Source organism: Macrobrachium nipponense, chromosome 1 (genome assembly GCF_015104395.2).
Source record: "Macrobrachium nipponense isolate FS-2020 chromosome 1, ASM1510439v2, whole genome shotgun sequence".
Lineage (NCBI taxonomy): Eukaryota > Metazoa > Arthropoda > Malacostraca > Decapoda > Palaemonidae > Macrobrachium > Macrobrachium nipponense.
Window position 1 is genome coordinate 54,087,325 of NC_087200.1, and position 24,006 is coordinate 54,111,330.

Below are 24,006 nucleotides of genomic sequence, written 5' to 3' on the forward strand. Positions count from 1 at the left end.
TTTTTTATTAATTTAGGTATTGAATGGTCCGAATTGTTGTAGTATTTCATTGTTTATAGGTCAATTTAGCTTTATTATGAAATTTACTGGGGTGTTTTTGGAGGGCTTGGAACAGATTAGCCATTTTACATGTAACATGTTGGTCACCTCGGAACGGATTAATTTCGTATCTCGAGGTACTACTGTAATTGCTTACGTGTAAATCACATGATTTTTTCTTAATATCCCATGCCAAAATTAGGGATAGGTCTTATATCCCTAAGGTCTCACAAGCCATCAAATAAGATACTTCTCAAAACTACCCAGATACATTCTTAAAAAATTCTATACTACCTGAACGTTATCCATTTATCCAATTCACGTTAAAAAAAGAATGAAAAACGTGAGTGAAAAAGGAGGTAGGTGTCTTATGGAATCAAGAACTAACAGTGAGTCATGGTTGAGTAAAATAGCATAAATCAATGGTGGTGTACTTCACACCATTACCTCAACACACATTCTTCCTATTAAAAACAAAAATTATAAATAAAAAAAATAAGCTTCAATTTCATTACTACAGTGTTCCCCCTGTATTCCAAGGGATGTGTACCAGACCCTCCCACTAATAAGTTAGAATCTGCGAATATTTGAAACCCCTATAAAAAGGATTAAAACTGCTTATTTTGTTATTAAAACTCAAGAAAAATCCAATAAAAATTCTTATACTTGGTTTTTTAATAGTTTAATTACAAAAAGTGCATTTTATGATGAAATTGATAAAAAAATTTTGGGGGGATATTTCACAAATAAAAATATTGCAAATACTAAGTGAATTTTTTGCAAAAAATGGAGTTATATGTATATGTTCCAGAGATAAATCCGCAAATCTGGAGTGCACGAATACGAGGGGTTCACTGTATTATATGTAATTTAGGCGCATGCACTTTCATTTTCAAAAATTTCTTGAGCTTGAAAGCCAAAGAAAAATCATCACTTCTTTCCTCAACCCAAAATAAAAGGATAGGGAAATTCTGGTTATTGCACTATTCAGTTAACACACCAATTAGTATGCAAGTATAAATCCATCTTACTTCAACAAAGAATGCTTACCAGACCCTTTCTTTAAACTCAGAGGCAACAGCAGTTTTGTGAGCTGCAAAAACAAGCAAGCTTAGGTGATTTCACAAAAGAAAAAAGAAAATTAAGTTTCATGACATAATAATCCGGATACTTACCTGCTACTCAAGTTAAGTTTACATCCTTGCTCTGTCAGGTGCTATTGGCATGATTAAAAAAGCTTAAATTATTTTTATATGACTTTTGTAAATTTCAGATGGTGGTGCTTCACTACCCTGACTTCTGTTTACTGATGCAGTCTTTGAGGAAGACCCCGATTCAATCACGCTCTAATTTGCGTACATACGAATCATACGTCTTCCCTTCGGAATCAGTCAAACTCTCACACTCCTTACATCGATCTTTCAACAAAGAAACATGACCCATACACCTTGTGCATACCCAGTGCGGATCTACCGAAGCTTTCGGTAGCCTCACCTTACCTTGCAGGCAACACACTCTGAAACTAGCCTAACTAGATTCAGATATCTTATGCAAAGATGAATCAAAACCAAATTCAAATCAATTTATGATAGCTCTCGCCACTGACCTAGAAAAGCCTCTCGCTCTGGCCAACTTTTGGATAGTCTGAATGCAGTCAGACTCAGAGCGGGGAGGTTTCTGTGGTACCTCTCGAAGTGGGGCTGTCTGAGTAGATCTGTCCTTACTGGAAGCGTCCTCGGGAAGTCTACTACGAAGGCCATGCCCTCTGTGAACTAGTCTCTCGCAGGCCAGAACGGGGCGATCAAAGTCATTCTCGTCCCTTCCAACGCCGCAAACTTTCTCATAACTTCCCCTAGGGTCTTGAACGGGGGAAAGGCGTACAGGTCCATCCCCGTCCAGTCCCAGAGAAGTGCGTCTATCGCCACTGCCGCTGGGTCGAGCACCGGGGAGCAGTACAGTGAAAGCCTCTTCGTTCTGGACGTCGCAAAGATGTCCACGAGCGGACGTCCCCATAATCCCCACAGCTCTTGGCATACCTCCTGATGCAGAGTCCACTCGGTTGGCAGAAGTTGACCTCGCCTGCTGAGGAGATCTGCCCGGACGTTCTCTACTCCTGCTACAAACCTCGTAAGGATCGTGACGTCTAGTGCACTTGCCCACAGCAAGATCTCCTTTGCCAGAGCAAACAGGGACCAAGAATGTGTTCCTCCCTGCTTCTTCAAGTACGCCAGAGCTGCGGTGTTGTCTGAATTGACTTGGACTATTCGATGAGAGACTTTTTCTTGGAAAAACTGGAGCACTAAAAAGATGGCTGCCATCTCTTTTAGGTTTATGTGCCAGGACACCTGTTCCCCTCTCCAGGTGCCCGACACTTCTTCCCCCCCTAATGTTGCTCCCCACCATGTGGTGGATGCGTCGGAGAACAACACTAGGTCGGGGCTCTAAAGCTTGAGAGACACGCTCTCCGACAGCTTCACTGGATCTAGCCACCATTTAAAGTGATGTTTTACCTCTCCTGAGATTTCCAAGATCACATCCAGTTTCTTCTTGTCCCTCCAATTGTCCTTGAGAAAAAATTGTAGCGGTCTGAGGTGCAGTCTCCCCAAGGAAACAAACTTCTCCAGCGAGGAAATGGTCCCCAGCAGACTCATCCATTCCCTCACCGAGCACGATTCTTTCCTTAGGAAGGCTGACACTTTGTCTAAGCCTTGCTGCTGACGTACCTGGGACGGAAAAGCTCGAAAAGCCACTGAATCCATCTGAATCCCCAGATACACGATGGACTGCATTGGGATCAGATGAGACTTTTCGAAATTCACCAGTAGTCCCAGGGACTTCACCAAAGATAAAGTTGTTTGAAGATCCTTCAGACACCGCGTTTGAGTGGAGGCACGAATGAGCCAGTCGTCCAGGTACATAGAGACTCTGATATTCGCAAGATGAAGCCACCTCGCCACGTTCTTCATTAAAGTCGTGAAGAACATACGGGCCGTGCTCAATCCAAAGCAAAGCGCCCTGAATTGATAAACTGTCCCTTTTAGGACAAACCGAAGATACTTCATTGACTGTGGATGGATGGGGACGTGAAAATACGTGTCTTGAAGGTCTAATGATACCATCCAATCGTTTGGTCTTAAGGTCCCAAAAACTGACTGAGGTGTCTCCATCTTGAATTTCTGCTTCTGTACGAACCGATTCAGACTGCTCACATCTAAGACTGGTCGCCAACCTCCCGACTGTTTAGGCACCAGGAATATTCTGTTGTAGAAGCCTGGGGATTCCAGGTCTATGACCTGTTCCACCGCTCTCTTTTCGAGCATCTGCTCGAGCAGATCGTAAAGGATCTGTTGCTTCTCCTGATGGTAAATAGGGGATAAATCCTTGGGTGTCGTGCACAGTGGGGGAGGCTTCAAGAAAGGAATCTTGTACCCCCGCTTGATGATGTTGAGCGACCAGCTGTCCGCATTCCTCTCTATCCAAGCTTTTGAGAATAGTCGAAGCCTGGCTCCTACTGGTGGCTGAAGGATCGCTGGTTCATTTTTTACCTTTGAGTTTAGCAGAGACTCTGCCTCTGGAACGTGTACTTCCTCGAGAAGGTGTTCTTGAGGAAACTCCATCTCGAAAGGGCTTCTGCTTCTTGAAAGCTTGTGTCCATGCAGACGTCGAAGAAACAACCGTACATTTCACAGACTGAGCCAGGAGGTCTTGGGTAGCCTTTTCCTGTAGACTGACAGCCAGATCTTTGACCATAGCCTGGGGAAAGAGATGGCTCGAAAGAGGAGCATACAACAATTCTGCCTTCTGAGAGATAGAGACCGCCTTTGTAGTAAAACCACAGTAGGTTGCTCTCTTCTTCAAAATTGAAGTGCAGAAGTGTGAGGCAAACTCCTCCGAACCATCCCTGACGGCCTTGTCCATGCATGCAAGCACGCTGGACAGCTCCTCCAGGCTAATCAAATCAGGACTACGCGACCGGTTATCCAAGACCCCTAAACACCAGTCCAAAAAATTGAAGACTTCTATCGTACGGAAGAGTCCCTTAAGATGATGGTCTATCTCAGAAAGGGTCCAGGGCACTTTCGCCGTTGACAAAAGGGATCTCTTCGGTGCATCTACCAAGGTAGTGAAGTCACCTTGGGACAAAGAGGGAGCTCTAAAACCTATCTCCTCCCCTGTCTCGTACTAAAGACCTGCCTTGCCTGTCAGTCTTGAAGGGGGCAGGGCGAAAGCGTTCTTGTTTCGGGCTTTTCTTGACTCCATCCAATTCTGAATTTTCTTAAAAGCCCTTTTTGTTGAGAATGAAGTCGCCATCTTCAACAATCCTGGAGTCTTGATGGCCTTCGACGATAACAATTGCGAAGGAGGCGACTGAGGGGCCTCAGTTTTAAACTTTTCTTCAAAAGAGGCTCGAAGCAATCGAACCAAGACCTGGTAATCTGAAGACACTGATGTAGAAGATTGTTCTTCAGTTATTTCCTCCGATAAGTCTCCTTCATGAGATTCATTACTATCCTCTGAACCCCGGCGAATGTCTAAAGAAGCATTACGTCGTGCGTCCAGCTGCGCGCCACGCCTGGCGTCCAGCCGAGCGTCAGGCCTGGCGTCAAGCCTCGCTGTCACCTTAACGTCGTGCTCTCCAGACCCTCATGCACGAAATCTCGAAGGCGAAGTAATAGGGGAAAGAGCGGGGCGAGGAGGAGAAGGAGAAGGAGACTGCCTGGATCTCTTGACTGGCAGTTTATCATTCTTCCTCCTGTGACGTGGCTTTGCCTCTTTCTCTGCAACCAACGAGGCAAGTTGATGTTGCAAAGCCTCAATCCTCTTTCAAATCCTCGATTTAGGGCTGATCCTGTGAGAAGACGAGGGGCGAGGGGAAGCCCTCCTCCTTCTCACATGGGCCACCACAGGTATATCCTTAGCACAACCAGGGCACTCAAAAGCATTGTCGTCAAAAGACATCCTCTCCGGCGACGATCGCAAAACAGCAGAAGAGAAAGGACGTGATGCGTCCTTCTCCCTGAGACCAAAGGTGACGGCCGCCTGTGCGACATCTTGCATATTTGCTCTCTTTTGTGGCGGAAAGTCTTCAAATTGTTCTGGAGACGACCGCAAAACCGAAGGAGCTAACGGATGTGCAGCGTCCTCCTCTGGGGAATCAGAGACGAGGGCCGCCTGTGCGACATCTAGCGTCTTTGTTCTCTTCAGAGGGCGCGATCGCTTCCGAAAGCTCCAACCGCTGTGCGGGGAGGATGTTTCTGATGACGAAAAACACTCTTTCAAGATCCGTTTACGAACTTTGGAAGCCTGGGAAGCGCCCCCAGGTCTTCCCAAAGGAACATCAGATCGGTTGTCCGACCCCCCTTCTGCAACACTCAGGGCATTATCACTACACACCACTGCACTCTTAACACCTTCTAATGCGAGCACTTTTGATTCCAGGCTACGCAAAGATTCAAGAATCATTGATAGGGTATTACCCTCCACAGACACTAATGTAGGGCCCGAAGACATCACAGGTTTTGGAGGGATAAATTCTACTGGATGTGTATCTGGCGTTACACTCCTAGAGGAAGACCTCCTTACCCTATCTCGTTCTAGTTTACATACATATGATTCATACGCCTTCCACACAGAATCAGACATACTTTCACACTCCTTGCAGCGATCATCAAACATACAAACATGTTTCCTACAATTCACGCACACTGTGTGGGGGTCTACTGAAGCTTTCGGTAGCCTCACCTTGCATTCTTCCACACAACATACTCTGGCGCTAGTCGAACTAGATCCAGACATCTTAAGTTTAAGGAAAAATCAAGCCAAATTCAAAACAATCCACTAATTTAGCGTATGCCTAACCACCGATCCAAATCAAATAACCAAAAATCAATCGGGATACTCAAGTAGCCAAAGAAGTTCCAAAATCCAATGACGGAGGTGCTGAAAACAAGTTGACAGTACCAGCGATAGAGAAAATCTGAATAGAAAATGGGAATGGTTCCTGACGACCGCCTCCCAGCGGCGGGAATGGGTACTACCACCTGGCCGACCACTGCGTGTGCCGGGAGTTTTGAAATTCTGTCGGACTTCGGAGAATACAGCTATATATATATCTGGCAGGTAAGCTTCATGAACAAAACAGGTGTTTACAGTACCGGCGACAGAGAAAATCTGAATAGAAAATGGGAATGGTTCCTGATACCCGACAGTACTAACCACCTGGCCGACCACTGCGTGTGTCGTAAGTTTTGAAATTCTGTCGGACTTCGGAGAATACAGCTATATATATATATCTGACAGGTAAGTTTCATGAACAAAATAAGAGTTTTAGCTTACAATTGCATTTTTCGACCATTACGGTAGAGTCAAAGTTGACCAAAGGTTGAAATTTTGGCACTTTTCGTTATTTATATGAAAATATTTCAAAACTGATAAAAGATACAATCATGAGTATTTTTTTGTTGTATTCTACATAAAAATGCACACATTTTCATATATAATACTCCATGTAACGGCTAATTTAAAATGGTGCAAAAATTATGTCAAAGTGACGAAATAATTTCAGAGACGAGTCACTGATACTTTTTAGTGCAATAAGAAAGAAATTCGCGCTTGCGCGCCTGCGTAACAATTGTAAATAAAACAACACCTTGATCTGTGAACTCCCAGCATCCCCAAGGCACGTGATTCAAAAGTTTTCGGCCGGTAGGCCTATTAGTATTTTTCCGTGAATTTTTAAAAAACTTTTCTATGTCGACGTAAATTACGTCCGGTCGGCACCCAAAAGACAATTTATCTCAACGTAAAATACGTCCAATAGGCGTTTAAGGGTTAAAATACTCAGGTACACGCATTTTTAGAGAGTTTTTCTAATTTTGAACCCTCAAAATAGATAGTTCCAAGCATTTTCTGTGGGATTTTTAAGTACATTCACGGATTTTATCTATTTGCAGAGGGACGTGGTATGCATCCCAGCGAATGTGGGGGGTCTACTGTGCAGTATTTAATTATCTTGTCACCAAGCTTCAACAACCAGACCATAAAAGAAATAGGTCTGTGTCCTTGCAGGAACAAAGAAATTCTACTGGAACTTCAAAACCATGCTCATCATAGTCTTAAATTTAAAAAAAATTCTAAATGCATGACAACTTACTAAAAGAGAGTGTATGTGAAATACGTTTGGCATACACATTCCAGAAGAGCGTTATAAGAAATACATTTGCAATTAGTATGATGACGAATCCTTTCAACACCTGACTTTGAAGAGGGGTTAGGCCTAACCACCAAGTGAAGTTTGTCCAACTTGCATATGCTGTGTCTGAAAAATTTTATTTTCATTACCAATAGTACAAAAAAATTTTTAGATCAGCTAACTACTTTGTACTGTATGTACGTATTATAATCACTTTAGAATAAATGAAATATCACAATTTTTCATATGTATCATAATCACTTTAGAATAAATGAAATATCAAAATTTTTTAAAGTAAATTGTATTTTTCCTAACTATACAAACCTGAGGTCCTTTACATTAGGAATTACTTTACGCTGAAGCTGGAAAACAGCTGTTAAAACTCTTGAGCAAGGGGGTTAGGCAGTAACTACCATCCGGGAGGCAGGGAGACCCACCTGCCTGGATGTAAACACTCCACTTTGCCTTTCAGCCCAGGTTTCAGAATGAGGGGTGGCATGAGGGAAGGCTCGGGCTGCTACCATATCGATCAGCATGATCAGATACATTGTCCTCTGCTTTGGGATGTGATCTGACTTCTCGAAATTTATCACAATCCCAAGATTGCGACAAAAATCAAGAAGACAATCCATGTCCTGTAGCAACTGTGAGTGTGAGCTCGCCAGGACTAGCCAATCGTCGCAATACCTCAAATACGTATCCCTACTGAATGGGCCCAAGCTAAAACCAACATGAACACTCGTGAATGCCTGAGGGGCAGTCAAGTGTCCGAAACAAAGAAGCCAATCGTCCAGATAAAGAGTGATGACCCCCATCAGATCTAGCCAACCCGCAAGAAGAGCCAGAATGCGAGTGAACACTTGGGGAGCTGTAGATGGAACGAAGCATAGGGCCGGAAACTGAAAGATTTGATCTTTAAAGACAAATCTCAGGTACTTCCTAGAGACTGGATGAATGGGAACATGGAAGTACGTTTCATACATTTCTATGGAGACTATCCAGTCCCCTCTGTGGATAGAGGCAAGAATCGAGCGATTTGTCTCCATTTTGAACTTTGTCTTCAAGACAAAGACATTCAGCGCACTCTCGTCCAGGACTGGTGTCCAGCTGCCTGAAGACATGCAGACCACAAAAAGTTGGTTGTAAAAGCCCTCGGTCTGTTGGTCCTTATTATTACTATAATGTACAAACAAATAATTACTTATTATTGGTTAACTGGGATCATTAACATAAGAATTATCAAACACAGACATTTTCTTAACCATTAATGAGCAAATGAAAGACTACCCTAGTGAGATGGTTGATGTTGCATTTGGGACACCAACTCATCAATATCAGGCTGTATGGATGATGTGGCTACATGCAGGGTACATACCAAATGTTCATCAGTAAGTATACTTGTTTTTAACCAGATTCATTTTTGAAAAATGTTATTGTTATAATACAATTAAGTTTGTTCATACTTACCTGGCAGATATATATATAGCTGTATTCTCCGAAGTCCGACAGAATTTCAAAATTCGCGGCACACGCAGTGGGCGGCCAGGTGGTAGTACCCATTCCCGCCGCTGGGAGGCGGATATCAGGAACTATTCCCATTTTCTATTCATATTTTATCAGTGCCACTGTCTCCTGAGGGGAGGTGGGTGGGCACTTTAATTATATATATCTGCCAGGTAAGTATGAACAAACTTAATTGTATTATAACAATAACATTTTGTTCATGAAACTTACCTGACAGATATATATATAGCTGAATCCCACCTTCGGATGGTGGGAAGAGACAGAATAGGATTTTTTGGGAAACTAAATTAGTAGATGATATACATCTTGGTTCCTCACCTGTTAGCATAGCCGACTTCGTGATTACTGTCACCAAAGTCTGCTTCTGCGTACTAGAGTTGCCAGCGAGGTAGAGACCTGTAATGCTGGTGCGCTCTAGATGATCTGTCAACGGGGGCGGGCGTGACCACAATGTGACTAGACCATATGACCATACTTCTGAGGGCAACGAAGCTAAAACCACCACCTGACCTAACCTATCAAAGTTAGTTCCATAACTTCTAGGCTAAAGAAAAGGAACGCGCCTCAAGCGACCAACCCTTCAAAGTTAAAAGCACACCTATCCCTTTTCTATAGGATAGGATTCGTGTTGCTTGCTGCCCCCAATAATATATCTTACGGATAGTGTATGGTCCTAGCGATTTTACAGATCTCAATGTCGTCTTCACCTGCCCTCCCCGTCGGGAGTGTGAAGCGAACACAGAGTTGCTTCGCTAAAGCGTGGCAACTCAGGATGTTACTGAGTGTATGCTTTTTTGTTGAATGCTTCCGAGGCCGCGCCATCACCTCTTGAGCATTCATATTAAGAAAAAATCTCAAATCTTTATGCAAACATAATGAATGAGACTTCTTAAAAGAACTCCTTGACTATAATGCCAGGGTGTTCTTGGACATGAACCAGTCTGGTCTTTTACGGAACACGCGCCAGATTGTCCCGTTGACCTCGACTTTCTATAGTTTTATCAAGATAAAACTTGAGAGACCCGACAGGGCACAGGACTCTCTAATGCCCTTGCCCAATAATTTGTGCCATACCCTTGGTCTCCAAGCCTTCGGGTCAAGGGTTAGACAGGTTTTCGTTCTTATCAAGAACGGAAGGCTTAGAGGACAGACCGCATATGTCCTTTAAAGCTAAAACCTCTGATGATGGCCTTAGGCTAAAACCTCAATAACCCTCTTTGCCGTGGCTAGAGCGGTTAGAATGTTAGCCTTTCTGGTCACGTGTATTAAGTTCGCAGAAAGGATAGGTTCGAAATGCTTTTGGCATCAGAAACTCAGACTACGTCTAAGTTCCATGCCGGAACCTGCGATCCAGAGAATTTCAAGATCTCCCCAGACCTCAAAGATCGTGAAGCTTTGTTGTTTGACAGAACCGAATCTCTGAGCCTAGAGGCCGTCAACAACATATTTGCATATTCTACAATAGTTAGGACTTCTAGCTTATCTCATACTTCATACGGAAAGATAGAACCATAAAGAAATTCACAGAGGTCGAGGTGGAGGAACAGTCATTTCCATTCACTATCTCCAGAAACGGCCCCCTCCGATTGAACACTGAAAATAGGCAGCACTGCTTTGCCTTGGCCAAGAGACTGCCATTAATCTTGAAGATCTTATCGCTTCTCGATAGTCTGAACGCCTTTAGACTCAGAGAGGAGAGATATCAGATACTTCACTAAGTGACGATGTTAGATTACACCGATTCTCTCGGGAAGGGTCTTTGGACAATTCTCTGAATTACATGACCTCTGTGAATCCAACCTCTTAGAGGCCAACATGTGGGCGACTAAGCTAATCCTCTAGGATCATGAATAAGGGAACAACTTAAGAGGAAGCTCCTTCGTCTTCAATATTACGAAAAACTTAACGAAAGGACGCCCTCAGTCTCTCCTCAACTTTCGACATACTTCTAAGTGAGGATTACTCAGACGTCAGTAGTTGTTGCCTTCGATCGAGAAGACCCGCACGGACGTGCACTAGTTTAACGAACCTCTTGAGGATCGTTACGTTCCGTGCCCCAGCCCATAACCAACTCTCTCTTCTTGAGCTATGAGAGAGCTGAGAAATTATCCGAGATGATTTGGGCCACTCGATCCAAACTCACCCTTCGAGGAACTGGAGAGCCGACCAATTTGGCTTCCAATTCTTTCAGACAATGTGCCAGAACATCTGTTCCTCTGTTCGGATGTCTGGCATCCTCTCGCTATCACCCGAGGTGATCCTCAAGCCGTTGAGAGAAATGACAATTTGTCCAAAAATGATATTGTAATGATACAATTAAGTTTGTTCATACTTACCTGGCAGATATATATATAGCTGTATTTTTCCAAATCCGACAGAAATTTAAACACTTACGACACACGCAGTGGGAGTCAGGTGGTTAGTACCCATTCCCGCCGCTGGGAGGCGGGTATCAGGAATCATTCCCATTTTCTATTCATAATTTTTATTTCCACTGTCTCCTGAGGGGAGGTGGGTGGGTACATGATTATATATATCTGCCAGGTAAGTATGAACAAACTTAATTGTATCATTACAATATCATTTTGTTCATGAAACTTACCTGTCAGATATATATATAGCTGAATCCCACCTTTGGTGGTGGGAGTAGACAGAATAGAAGATTTTAGGAAACATATATATGCAGATAATTGATATCTTGATTCCTTACCTGTTAGCATAGCTGACTTCGTGGTTACTGCCGCGTAAGTCTGCTTGGTGCTACTAGAGTTGCCAGCGAGGTAGAGACCTATATAGCTGGTGCACTCATTGATCTGTCAACAGGGGCGAGGACCACGACGTGACTAGACCATTGACCATACAAATGAGGGCAACGAAGTAAAAACCAAACCACCTGGCGTAGCCTACCAAAAGTACCCACATAGACTAAGCTAATGGAAGGGAGATCCGCCGCAGGCGGTCAACCCCACAACCATAACACAAGTTAAAAACTCCCCTAAACCATTAAAGGATAGGATGAGCGCTACCTCCTGCCCCCAAAACAGTGTCTGCAGCGACGTATGGTCCGAGCGAGTAACAATTTTCGTATGTTGCTTTCACCTCCCGCAGGTAGTGTGAAGCGAACACCGAATTGCTTCGCCAATAAGTGGCGCCCAAAATATCGTTTGATTGCCATATTTTTGTGAAAAGCCACCGAAGTAGCAATAGCCTCAACTCGTGGGCTTTCACTTTCAGAAGCTCCATGTCACTTTCACTACACTTTTCATGGGCTTCCTTAACCGTACTTCTTAAGAAGAACGCCAGTGCATTCTTCGACATCGGAAGATCTGGTTTTTTCACAGAGCACCACAAGTTCTCCGAAGAACCTCTGCATGCTCTGGTTCTCTGCAAATAAAACTTGAGAGCCCTGACAGGACACAGGACTCTCTCAGCTTCAGGTCCCCACTAGCTCCGACAACCCCTTGATCTCGAACGTCCTCGGCCAAGGGTTGGAAGGGTTCTCGTTCTTTGCTAAGAACGTAGGACTTAAGGAACAAACTGCACTATGATCCTTGAACCCAATATGCTTGCTTATGACTTGAATTTCGCTAACCCTCTTCGCCGTCGCCAGAGCGGTTAGGAAAATGGTCTTCTTAGTAAGATTCCTAAGCGAGGCTAAATGGAGCGGTTCAAATTGACTCGACATGAGAAACTTCAGTACCACGATGGTACTTTAGGTTGGAGAACTTTCACAGTCTCAAATGATCTAATGAGATCATGAATGTCTCTATCATTCGCTAAGTCGAGTCCTCTATGTCTGAAGACCACAGAAGCACGCTTCTGTAGCCTTTAATCGTGGGAACGGCTAGTTTCGCTTCTTTCCTAAGGTGAAGAAGGAAATCTGCTATCTGGCTCACAGAGGTTGAGGTGGAGGAAATGCCCTTCCTTCTGCACCAACTTCTAAAGACAGCCCACTTTGATTGGTAACTGCGATTGAGGAGGGCCTCCTTGCGGTGGCAATCGCCGTTGCCACAGGTCTTGAAAAACCCCTCGCTCTGGCCAACTTCTTGATAGTCTGAACGCAGTCAGACTCAGAGCGGGGAGGTTTTTGTGGTACCTCTCGAAGTGGGGCTGTCTGAGTAGATCTTTCCTTAGGGGCAGAGTCCTCGGAAAGTCTACTAGGAAGGGACATCACCTCCGTGAACCAGTCGGCCGCTGGCCAGGGGGAAGGGGGCGATGAGGGTCATTCTCGCTCCTTCTGATGCAGCGAACTTCCTCATTACTTCCCCGAGGATTTTGAATGGGGGAAAAGCGTACATGTCTAGTCCCGACCAATTCCACAGTAGGGCGTCTACTGCCACTGCTCCCGGGTGGTCCAGAACTGGGGAGCAATACAGCGGAAGTCTCTTCGTTCGGGAAGTTTGCGAAAACGTCCACATGAGGACGTCCCCACAGCTTCCATAGCGCTGGCATACTTCCTGATGAAGGGTCCATTCCGTCGGCAGAAGCTGTCCTTGCCGACTGAGAAGGTCCGCTCGCACGTTTTCCACGCCTGACACAAACCTTGTCAGAATCGTGACGTTTTGCGACTTCGCCCAAATCAGGATATTCCTTGCGATGACGAACAGAGAAGGAGAGTGAGTTCCCCCCTGTTTCCTGAGGTATGCCAAGGCTGTGGTGTTGTCCGAGTTTATCTGACCACTTTGCGGAGACTTCCTCCTCGAAGAACCTTAGAGCAAGGTAAACCGCTGAAAGTTCTTTAGATTGATGTGCCAGGACACCTGTTCCCCTCTCCAGGTGCCTGACACTTCTCTCCCTCCCAGTGTTGCTCCCCAACCCGTGGAGGACGCGTCGGTGGGAGAACAAACACTAGGTCGGGGTTACCGAACGCTGAGCGGAAAGTCCGTTCCGACAAGCTTCTTTGGATACAATTACCACCACTTTGAGGTGCTTTTTCACATCCTCCGTCAAAAACAAGACCTCTTCTAGATCCTGTTTGCGTGACCAATTGCGTGAGAGGAAGAACTGAAGTGGTCGGAGGTGCAACCTTCCCAGAGAAACAAACTTCTCCAGTGAGGAAATGGTCCCCAGCAGACTCATCCATTCCCTCACCGAGCATGTTTCCTTCCTAGAAAGGCCGACACTTTGTCCAGGCATTGAAGTTGTCGCCCCGGGACGGAAAAAGCCGAAAAGCCACTGAGTCCATCTGAATCCCCAGATAGACTAAGGATTGAGAAGGAGTCAGATGCGACTTCTCGAGATTCACCAGAAGTCCCAGGGACCTCGCTAACGACAGAGTCGTGTGAAGGTCCTTCAGACACCTGTCTTGCGATGAGGCTCGAATAAGCCAGTCGTCTAGGTAGAGAGAGATCCTTATTTCCGCAAGATGGAGCCACCTCGCAACGTTCTTCAAATAGAACGTGAACACCATCGGCGCCGTGCTGAGACCGAAGCAGAGTGCCCTGAATTGGAAAATCTTCCCTTTCAGGACAAACCGCAGGTATTTTCTTGATCGGGGATGGATGGGGACGTGAAACGTATGGCGTCCTGAAGTCTTAACGAGACCAATACCAATCCCCGGTCTTAAAGCTGCAAGCACGGATTGAGGTGTCTCCATCTTGAACTTCTGCTTGGTAACGAAGCGATTTAGACTGCTGACATCCAAAACGGGGCGCCACCCCCCTGACTGCTTCGGCACTAGGAACAGACGGTTGTAAAAACCCCGGAGAACTCCGGTCGAAGACCTGTTCCACTGCCTGCTTCTCGATCATTTGATCTAGTAGATCGTGAAGCACTTTCTTTGCTTTTCTCCCTGATACGACGGAGACAAATCCTTTGGTGTCGAAGACAGCGGGGGTAGCATCAGGAAAGGAATTCTGTACCCCTTCTTGACGATGTCCAGAGACCAAGCGTCGGCACCTCTCTCTTCCCAAGCTTTCGCGAAATGTAGAAGCCTGGCTCCTACCGGTGTCTGAAGGACTTCCCTCTCACTTCTTGCTCTTGGAAGGAGCGGGAGTCTTGCCTCTGAAAGAGCCTCTTCCTCGAGGGGCTGGCTTCAGGAGGAAGCGGAGGATCGAAAGGGCTTCGATTTCTTCCAAAGCAGAGGAACCAGAAGACGAAGAAGTAGCTTCCTAGAAGACTGTGCCAGAAGGTCTTGAGTTGCTTTCTCCTGGAGACTGGCAGCTATGTCCTTTACCATAGACTGGGGGAAGAGATGTTCTGAAAAGGAGCGAAAAGAAGATCCGCTTTTTGCGCTGGTGAGACCGACTTTGCTGTAAAATTGCAAAAAGTGCTCTTTTCTTAAGCAGTCCCGTGCTGAAATGAGCAGCCAATTCCTCAGAACCATCCCTGACGGCCTTGCCATGCAAGACAATACACTGGACAGCTCCCCCCAGACTGATGGAATCAGAACTCCTGGACCTGGCATCCAATACTCCCAGGCACCAGTCAAGAAAATTAAAGACCTCTAGTGTCCTGAAGAGGCCTTCGAGGAAGACAAAAAAGATCTTCTGGTGGCGTCTACAATACTACCAAAGTCTCCTTGAGCTGAGGCTGGAAGCTTAACTCCGACGTTTTCTCCCGTCTCATACCACATACCAGCTTTGGCCACCGAGTCTTGAGGTGGTAAAGCGAAAGAAGTCTTGCCTGAAGGCTTTCCTCTTTTCCATCCAATCATGGACCTTTCTCAAAAAGCTTGCTTCGTAGAAAGCGACTTCTTGAAAGCTTTTCATTCTCACAAAGCCCGAGATCTTAGCAGCTTTGGCTTTAAGACGAAAACTGAGAGGAAGGAGTAACGTGGAGCTTCAGGTTGGAAGTGTCCGCAAAGACTGACTGTAGTAAACGAGTCAAAACCTTGTAGTCCGTCGAAACTGGAGCCAACTGCTGTTCTTCGTCCACTTCGACGAAAGCGTCACTAATTTCCTCTTCAGACACTGGAGAAGTCGGAGGAAGTAAAGAAGAGTCCCGAGCTTTCTCAAAAGAGAAAGAACGGCGAACAGGAAGAGTTTCCCGCCTCCGCTTGTGCTTGCGGAAGTGGAAACCTGACGTCCGTAGGCGCAGCGTTTGGCGTCCGAAGCCAATCTACTGGCGCCGACTGAAGCGCGCTCAAACGCCGCAGGTGTACACCTGGCGTCCACTTGTGCGCGCTGAGCGTCCACTGGTGCGCGCCGAGCGTCACTGGTGCGCGCCGAGCGTCCACTGGTGCGCGCCGAGCGTCCACTAAAACTCGCTGAGCGTCCACTGGCCGCTCGCGAAACTTGCACCGAGTCACGTTCGGCGTCCACTAAAGCGCGTTTGACTTTCACAGAAGCGCGCTCGGCATCTAAAGAAACTCGCTTCTTATCCACAAGTTTCGTAGCAGCGGAAACAACCGCTTCACGAGAGCGAGAAACGAATTTTCTCGCCTCCTCTAGAAAGTTGCTGGGGAGCAAAGAACGAACTCTAGAGGGAGACTCAAACGGAGAGAGACGAGCGAGGGAGAGGGATGAGGGAGAACGCCTCGACATCTTCACAGGAAGATTGTCATCCTTCTTACGGCGACGTGGAACAGTCTCTCTCGAAGGAAAAACACATTCTCGAGTTGCCTGCTGAAGAGACTGGAAGAATCTTGCTTGTAGGTGAAGCCTCCTTTTCTGGGAGGGGCTGATCCTGTGAGCAGGAGAGTGGCGAGGGGACGCCTTCTTGCTACTCCCAGGAAACCGCCACTTCACGCACCTTAGAGCGACTGCGGCGCTCGACAGAACATCTAGGGAAGACTCCGCCTCCGAATAATCCTTACACTTCTTCTGCGGAGGAAAAGCAGCAAACGCACTATCAGGCGACGAGCAAAGTTCCGGAGAACAACTTGGACGTGAAGCGTCCCGAACGCGGGCCGTCCTTTTTAGCGGACGTGATGCGGTATGAGAGCTCCACCCCTTGCGCGGGGAGGAAGCTTCAGAAGAAGAAAAGCGCTCCTTGAGAAGACGTGCACGCGCACGCTCCTTGGCAGTCTGGGTAGGTTCGTCAGAAGCTGCCGAAGGCACGCCAGATCGGTGGGGGTTCCTCGTAACCCTCCTTCGACTTTCGACATGCTCTCTCCCCGTAATCTGGGAGTCAAGCAGAGGTCTAGGTCTAGAGGCGGAATGAGCCGATCTGACGCACCCTCCACTACACAAGGGGCACTTTCACTGCACTTCTCTTCACTTTTGCTCTCCAGAGCTAACACTTTTGATTCTAAGTTACGAATCGATTCAAGAATTAGCGATAATGTATTACCTTCTACCGACACTGTCTCAGGGGCCGGAGGCAACACTACAGGGGTAGGAGCATAATCTACAGAAGGAGGGTTAGCAGGAGAATAATTTAAATCTTGCCTACCTGAAACACTCCTGGAGGAAGACCTCCTTAACCTATCTCGCTCAAGTTTCTTAAGATAGGTTTCATACGCCTTCCATTCCGACTCTGTTAGTCTTTCACACTCCTTACAACTACTTTCAAACGTACATTCATTCCCCCTGCAAACTTTACAAACAGAATGTGGGTCTACTGAAGCTTTCAGTAGCCTACTCTACATTCAGACATGGAACAAAATCTAGCGCTAGCAGAACTAGACCTGACATCTTGATCAAAGAAAAATCAATACCAAATTCAAATCAAACCAAGTCAACGTGTGCCAAGCCACCGATCCAATTCAGATACCAAAGAAAAACCAAAAGGGATACTCAAGTAGCTAGTAAGTTCCAAAATCTGGACGGAGGTGCTGCAAACAGGTGTTTCAGCACCGGCGACAGAAAAATATGAATAGAAAATGGGAATGATTCCTGATACCCGCCTCCCAGCGGCGGAATGGGTTACTAACACCTGACTCCCACTGCGTGTGTCGTAAGTGTTTAAATTTCTGTCGGATTCGGAAAAATACAGCTATATATATATCTGACAGGTAAGTTTCATGAACAAATTGCATTTTTCCTAACTATACAAACCTGAGGTCCTTTTACAATAGGAAGGTACTAGCGGCAGCTGGATAGGTCGTAAGCTTTCGAACAAGGGGTTCGGTAGTTAACTGCTTGTCCGACAGGCGCGCGCGCGCGACTGGGAGGTAAACAAATCACTTTTGCTTTTGGCCCAAGCAAAAACTGCAGAGTGAGGGGTGGCATGAGGTGGGACTATGTGTAAAAGGACCTCAGGTTTGTATAGTTAGGAAAAATGCAATTTTGGACAAATTGTCATTTGTTCCGACACGGCATACAAACCTTCGGTCCTTTTACAATAGGAAGACTCACTTCTTGGTGGGAGGAATCTGAGTCTTTTGTGAACAGAACTGGTGTTCGCCCAACCTTGGAATGCCTCCCATGGTCGTAAGAGCGAGGGAGGGATCCAAGCCTCTGTCCGATTGATCGGGGTGTGCACCGCAGGATCAATGGTCAGACCTCTGGACCAAGTACTAAGAGAGAGGCAAGCGTATCTCTTCGTACCAGCAAACAAGAACAAGTTCCTATTTGCAAGAGGCAACATAAAGTTATGGTTTGTCTCTTGTTGGCATCCACTTCCCCCCCCTTGTAGGAGGAAGTGGTGGATATTCGCTCCCATCCCTAGTGAAAGGGATAGGATGGGGCTCTGTCGAGTAGCTCACCGGCATCTCGTCCTTATCCAGCAAGGTGATGACCGTATCCCTCTACCCACAGGTAGAGGGGGAGAAAAAGATAGGAAGAGAAGCCAGTCACTCTCTCATTCACTTATCTATTCTTACAGTCACACCAGGACTCGATTGCTGTTCAGCCTGCCTAGGGTCTGGGTTAGCTACACAACGTGTTGAGCAGCCACCACGGGTCCCAAGGAAAACGATCCAAGGACCTGTGGGCAATATCCAAAAGGTAGAAGGTGCCAGTGGTCTGGTTGTACCAGACCCTGCCTTCAGTACCTGCGCCACGGAGAAGTTCTTGTGTAACTCGAGGGAGTGTACTTCTAGGTCATCTTGGTGCTGACGAAGAGTCTTCAACACTCAGCCTGGGATGTCGAGTTTCTTCAGACAGCGCGGTTGCTGCTTTCACAGGACAAAGCAGCATCTCCTTCGCATCGAAGGCGGTGAAGTCCATTAGGGAGGGGATTGTGAAGGACTCTAACCGATCGTCAGGAACCGAAGGGTTCAGAGTCTTCGCTACGAATTCGGTACGAAATCGAGCGTCACGAATCCCCATCCCCTGGATGCTTGACTTCGCAGGAAAAGTCATGCAATTACCTCAGAGGAAAAGAAGGGAATGGTCGTATGACTATCCCTCTTCTCGACTTCGGTGATGTCCTGTACCCATACTGGTCTATCCGTCTGCAGCGAAGTTGTTCTTCTCGGTAGTGGATAGGACACCGACACTCAATGGTGGGTGTCGATGGTATGGGTACTGTGACAAGCCGTTAGGACGAAGAAAAGACTGTTATGGAAACAACCGAACTAAGTCCACAGCGAAGTTCATAACAGACTTGGGCGCTCTGACAGCTGCGACTGACTGCGTTCGGTAGGAGGCAAGTTGTCCAAGCACCCGAGCAAGTCACGTGACCTTCGCCTTAAAAGGGTTATGCCAAGAGACTAAACAAATAATTTGTTCGTCACCGATGCCAGAAGGCAAGGTGATGACTCTCTTAAAGCATGTGCCCAACAGGCGAAAGTCAATTGCCTTCTAGAGACCGAGGTCCCTGATGGCAAGATATCTCATAGTATAGTTGATTCTCGGCTAAGGAGAAACAACACTGTGTCGTTGAAGACGAAGGTGTACAGAAAATGCAACCTACGTCTTCACAGCTGAACCGAGAGAAGGATTCTCAAGATTCTGAACCTGTGCTACAAAGACTGAGAACGCTAACCGCTATTCATTGCTGTCCGGTGAGGATCGTAGTTGCAATAAAAGCGGAGCGCTTTTCAGTAATGAAGACAGGGAAATACTGCCTGAAGAACTGCTTCTCATGGGCTGAACATTTGGAAGTAGAGCTGTCAGGTCGGAGAGTAGGCGATGTCTTCTGACATATCTGTTAATTCGGGGCGAGCAATGAATAATTGCACACCTACGAATACGAGATATTTTGAAGACAAACTCCGATGTCTGCAAAAATCATTCGCATTATCGCGGTGCGATGCAGCGGGAGTGACTAGTACAGACTTCTGTTACCGTGCGGTAACAGAAAGATGAAAGAGTCCAAGAGATATCTCTGTTGAAAATTCTCGCAATGTCGAAGGCGATGAAATCGAGCGTCACAACAGTAGATGGTCCTTCATTATTGCGAGAATCCCCGTTAATCAGAGACCTAAGTCCATGATTGTTGGGCAGAGATACGGTTCGGTAGTCAATCAACCAGGGGAGAGAGAGACGTAACCGACCGTGCATCTCCGAGACCTAGGCTGATACTGAGCCGCTATCAGGCAGTTTCAATACGCAGTAGCTCTCGGTGACTCGTCATCCTGAGTTGCCAGGTAATCCATTATTCCACGAAGGAATGCGTTCGGCTAGAACCATCGAGCATAAAGAATACGCTCGAGCAATATATTTAACCGAAACGGATTCGGTAAATACAAAAGCTGATTTGGTGTTGTCATGACAATACCAAGTATCTAAATCGAAACTGATAACTGCTGGAGGTTGCAGGCAACCCCGAGTTGCAGTTCAATTAAGATACAATTCGTCCTCGGTCACAACCGTAGAGTTAACTACGGTATGCGCCTACCCCCGGACAATTCAAACTGTTAAAAGAATCATGTCGCGAGGGTAATATACGTAGTATATTTGTAGGTTCTGTACCACGACCACCTCCATCCTAAATTCTTTTCCTCTCGAGGAATGAGAATAAGGATTGGAGATCGACCGCCTTCGTTCTCTAGTCAAGAGAGTGAAGGAGAAGTCTTTCCCAAAGGAAAGCTTCAATGGTGAACAGAATACCGAAGACGATAGTTCAAGCCAAACTGGAAGTTCCCGTCCGTTTCTTCTCTATTCCAGGTTAATCGCTACGTGAGATACTCTTCTTTCAGCAGCAGTCTTCTTCCAAATGCTAGAAATTACAGAATTCGAGCATAAGCGAGGTTCCCGATTATCGTGTAACAATTATCGGGGTATTCTGCGCTCACTTTGGACCGTGGTCTCGCCTAAGTGTTTGGAGATCGTAAAAAACTCGAACACTCTGAGTGCGCTAGAAATTCCGTAGAATTCTAAGCACTCTGCGAAACCCCCCACCGAATTCGTCAAACGATATCGGCTGGTGGTCCTCTCGATTCCCGTAGAAATCGAGAAAGGGGCAGGATCCCTCCTCAACAACCGGGGCTTACGTCAGGTAGGACCCGAAGGTCCCCCCGGTAGCGCAGCCCCTAATGTGGGGATCTTACAGAGAAATCTCTGTAGGATCCCTCCCCTTTCCCTCGTAGCCGTAAGGAGAGATGGGTGGGGGAGGAATTGGATACTGGCTCGCCTTCCCAGTGGAACTAGCAGTTGGAGAAGAAAAGGAGCGCCTCTCAGAGCCTGGGAAAACGTATCGTCAGGAGAAAACGTTTTCCCGAGGAGGTTACGAACTCATACTGTAGGTAAGGGTCTGCCGCCACTGTGAACGTCGTCTGGGTGGGGCTGATCGACACCTGACAGGAGAGAGCCGATACCGTCCTCCGACTCATTCCAGTCCTCGTCGAGGTCGAAAACCTCAGGGAGGAGGACCGAAGGGGTATTCAAATACGGTGTCCGAAGACACGTAGAAACGCCTCTGTCGCAGTAGAGGGAGGTGAAGTAGCTTGTTCGACCCCGGGCCAGAACTGAGAGAGCCTTCTTGTCCGGAGACGAGAGACTACCTGGTTCAACACAGTCGGCAAGCTCCGATCGCGGCAGACCCACCGTCGATTTGGGTTCCCTCTCGGGCCCCAAAACGACTCGAGCCGAGACGTGGCTCTGCTGGTGGGAGCGGCGATCCTTCCCCTCCCCGAGGTCGTTGTCTGACGAATCAGCGCCATAACCCTCGGCAAAGTTTCCTCTGGATCTCGGAAGTCACAGCATCTTGCAGAGTGGGACCGTTAAAGCCCTTCGAAGAAAACAAGAGCATATTCCGAGAACGTGTCCTCCTAAGAAGGGGAACAACGCGACAGCCCTCTCGGTCTTCTCCATCCACTTGCGCATACGTCCTGGCCGGTCCAAGAACAGTTCTTGGCATGTAGGGCGTCGTGGTGGGATCATGAGGGGCGCACCCCTCACGATACACCTCAATACTGCTCCTCCCGGTGTAACCCGAGGAGGTTGAAGTACGGGAGAGGCAGACCTGACGCTCCCTCCTCGCTCGCTCGGCAGAACCAGCAGGCTTGAGGGCTGCAGGCGATCGTCAACCGGCGGTGGCGATCGAGCTGCAGGCCTGGTCGAACGTCTCGCTGTGGAGAACGGCTGGACTGAGCACAGCGGCCCGCCGATCTCGAGTGTCAGAAGAGCTGGTGCTGGTTGCCGTACCCCGATCGCTCTCTGTGAGAGGCGACGGTCAGGCGACCTGCGGCTCCACTGTCACAGTGAGACCGGTGCTGTCCTCACGGCACATCACTCGCTGGTTCCAGCCGTGGCTGGCACCGGCGAACGGGAGGACCTCTTCCCAGCCTCAGCCCGTGGCCGGTCGTGGACCGTCACGTCCCCGGGTAGCCAGCTGGTCGCCGCGAGAGCGAGAGCTGGTCTGGTGAGAGTCACGTGAGCGGCTGTCACCAGTCTTCCGCCCCGTGCCGTGAACCTGACGCTGAGCGAGCTCCGAGGTCTGGTTCCTGGCTGCACGGTCGCTGGTAGGCGACAGTACACTCGGTACCTCCCGCGAACGAGAGGCCGAGACGGACCCTGATGCAGTGGCAGAACCACTGACACCAGGCGAGGAAGTACCGGTGTTAGCCGGTAACTCCTCTGGTCCCCGTAGTCTTCTTCCTTGCGGAAGAAGACGACGGGCCCCTCTCCCGAAGGAGCAGGAGGACCAGCGGAAGGAAACCCTCCAGTCCCACCGAGTGTGACGGGTCCCGAGAATAGCTCCCGAGGGAGACTTCTTAGGAGGGAGGAGGCAACCTTCTTCTTCCTCCTCGGCTGTGAAGCCTTAGAAGTCGAAGGGGAAGAGGCGGCAGCCGACGACGATGAAGAAGATGAAGACGACGACGACGACACTTCCTCCTCTTCTTCGTCAGCTTCCTCAGGACAGACGTAAGATCTGCCATCCAGGGCGGAGCCGGGGCTGCTGTAGCCGAAGCCACAGGGCCCGGACGCACCTGTACAGACAGACCATAGTCTGGGTAGTACCACCACGAATAGGGACGACGTCAGCAGGTATGGGCATCTCAGGAACAGCAGGCACAGCCAGCACAGCATCGGTAGGGACAGCCAGCGCAGCAACGGCAGGGACAGCCAGCGCAGCAACGGCAGGGACAGCCAGCGCAGCAACTGCATGGACAGTCAGCCCAGAATCGGCAGGTACGGCAGGCAGCACCGAAACACAGGAAGTGGAGCAGCAGCCAGCAACATCCTGGTACCGGGCGGCAGGTCCAGGGGCGAGCTCTAGGGCAGCGGAAGTGTGGTCGCGCAGCGCGGCAACCACGAGCGGCGGCGGCGGGGCACGAACCCCCCTCTCGGTATGGCGACAAAGGCACTTCACAGCGGCTGTAGGCAAGACTGTTACCACGTGAGGCGAGTACACCAGGTGAGGAGGGACGTCGTCACCCGGAGCGTGGTCACCACTCCATGGGTGACCGCAGTAGGCCCAGACATAGAACCGCAGCCCCTGGACACTAGCACGCCCTGCAAATGGAAGGACGCCCATACCTCACCAAGGTCCACCCTCGTGGCAGTAGCACCTGCGGAAATAACAGTAGTAGCGATTAGTGGGGGGGAAGAATCCCCTCGCGCGGGGGGTGAGCCCTCTCCGAACGAGTGGAAGACCCCGAATACAATTGTACATCGGGCACCGAGCGCCCTCCGCGCCTCGACGGATCGGGCGAGGAGAACAACGCAGATAACCTCCCCCCCCCCCAAGGGGAAGGGCCATCTGTGAGCTGAGCGGGGGGGGGGGGGGGGGGGGTCTCGTTCCCCACCCCGCACAGCACCCATGTACCCAACAATAATATAATGAGCCCGAGAGCATCGTGCCCTCGGCCCGAATGCAAGGGCATAAGGATCAATTCCCTGACTGAGCGGAACTTGAACCAAAAATAAATATTGATGCAATCAATAATAAAAGGAATAAAATGAAAAAGAATCTTGCATTACGATTCACTTCACAATGAATAAGAGCTCGGATCGAGCGCATTTGCGCCCTCGGTACCG

The 24,006-nt window shown here is 48.0% G+C and overlaps 1 long non-coding RNA gene across 1 annotated transcript in view; it reads right to left on the reverse strand.

Annotated features, from left to right (window-relative positions):
• The window catches only part of LOC135219309 (uncharacterized), a 69,071-nt gene that overhangs the window by 36,612 nt on the left and 8,453 nt on the right, over window positions 1-24,006 (reverse strand). Inside the window, exon 2 of the long non-coding RNA XR_010315402.1 lies at window positions 7,193-7,357. This is a non-coding gene — a long non-coding RNA (uncharacterized LOC135219309). The remainder of the gene's footprint in view (window positions 1-7,192; window positions 7,358-24,006) is intronic.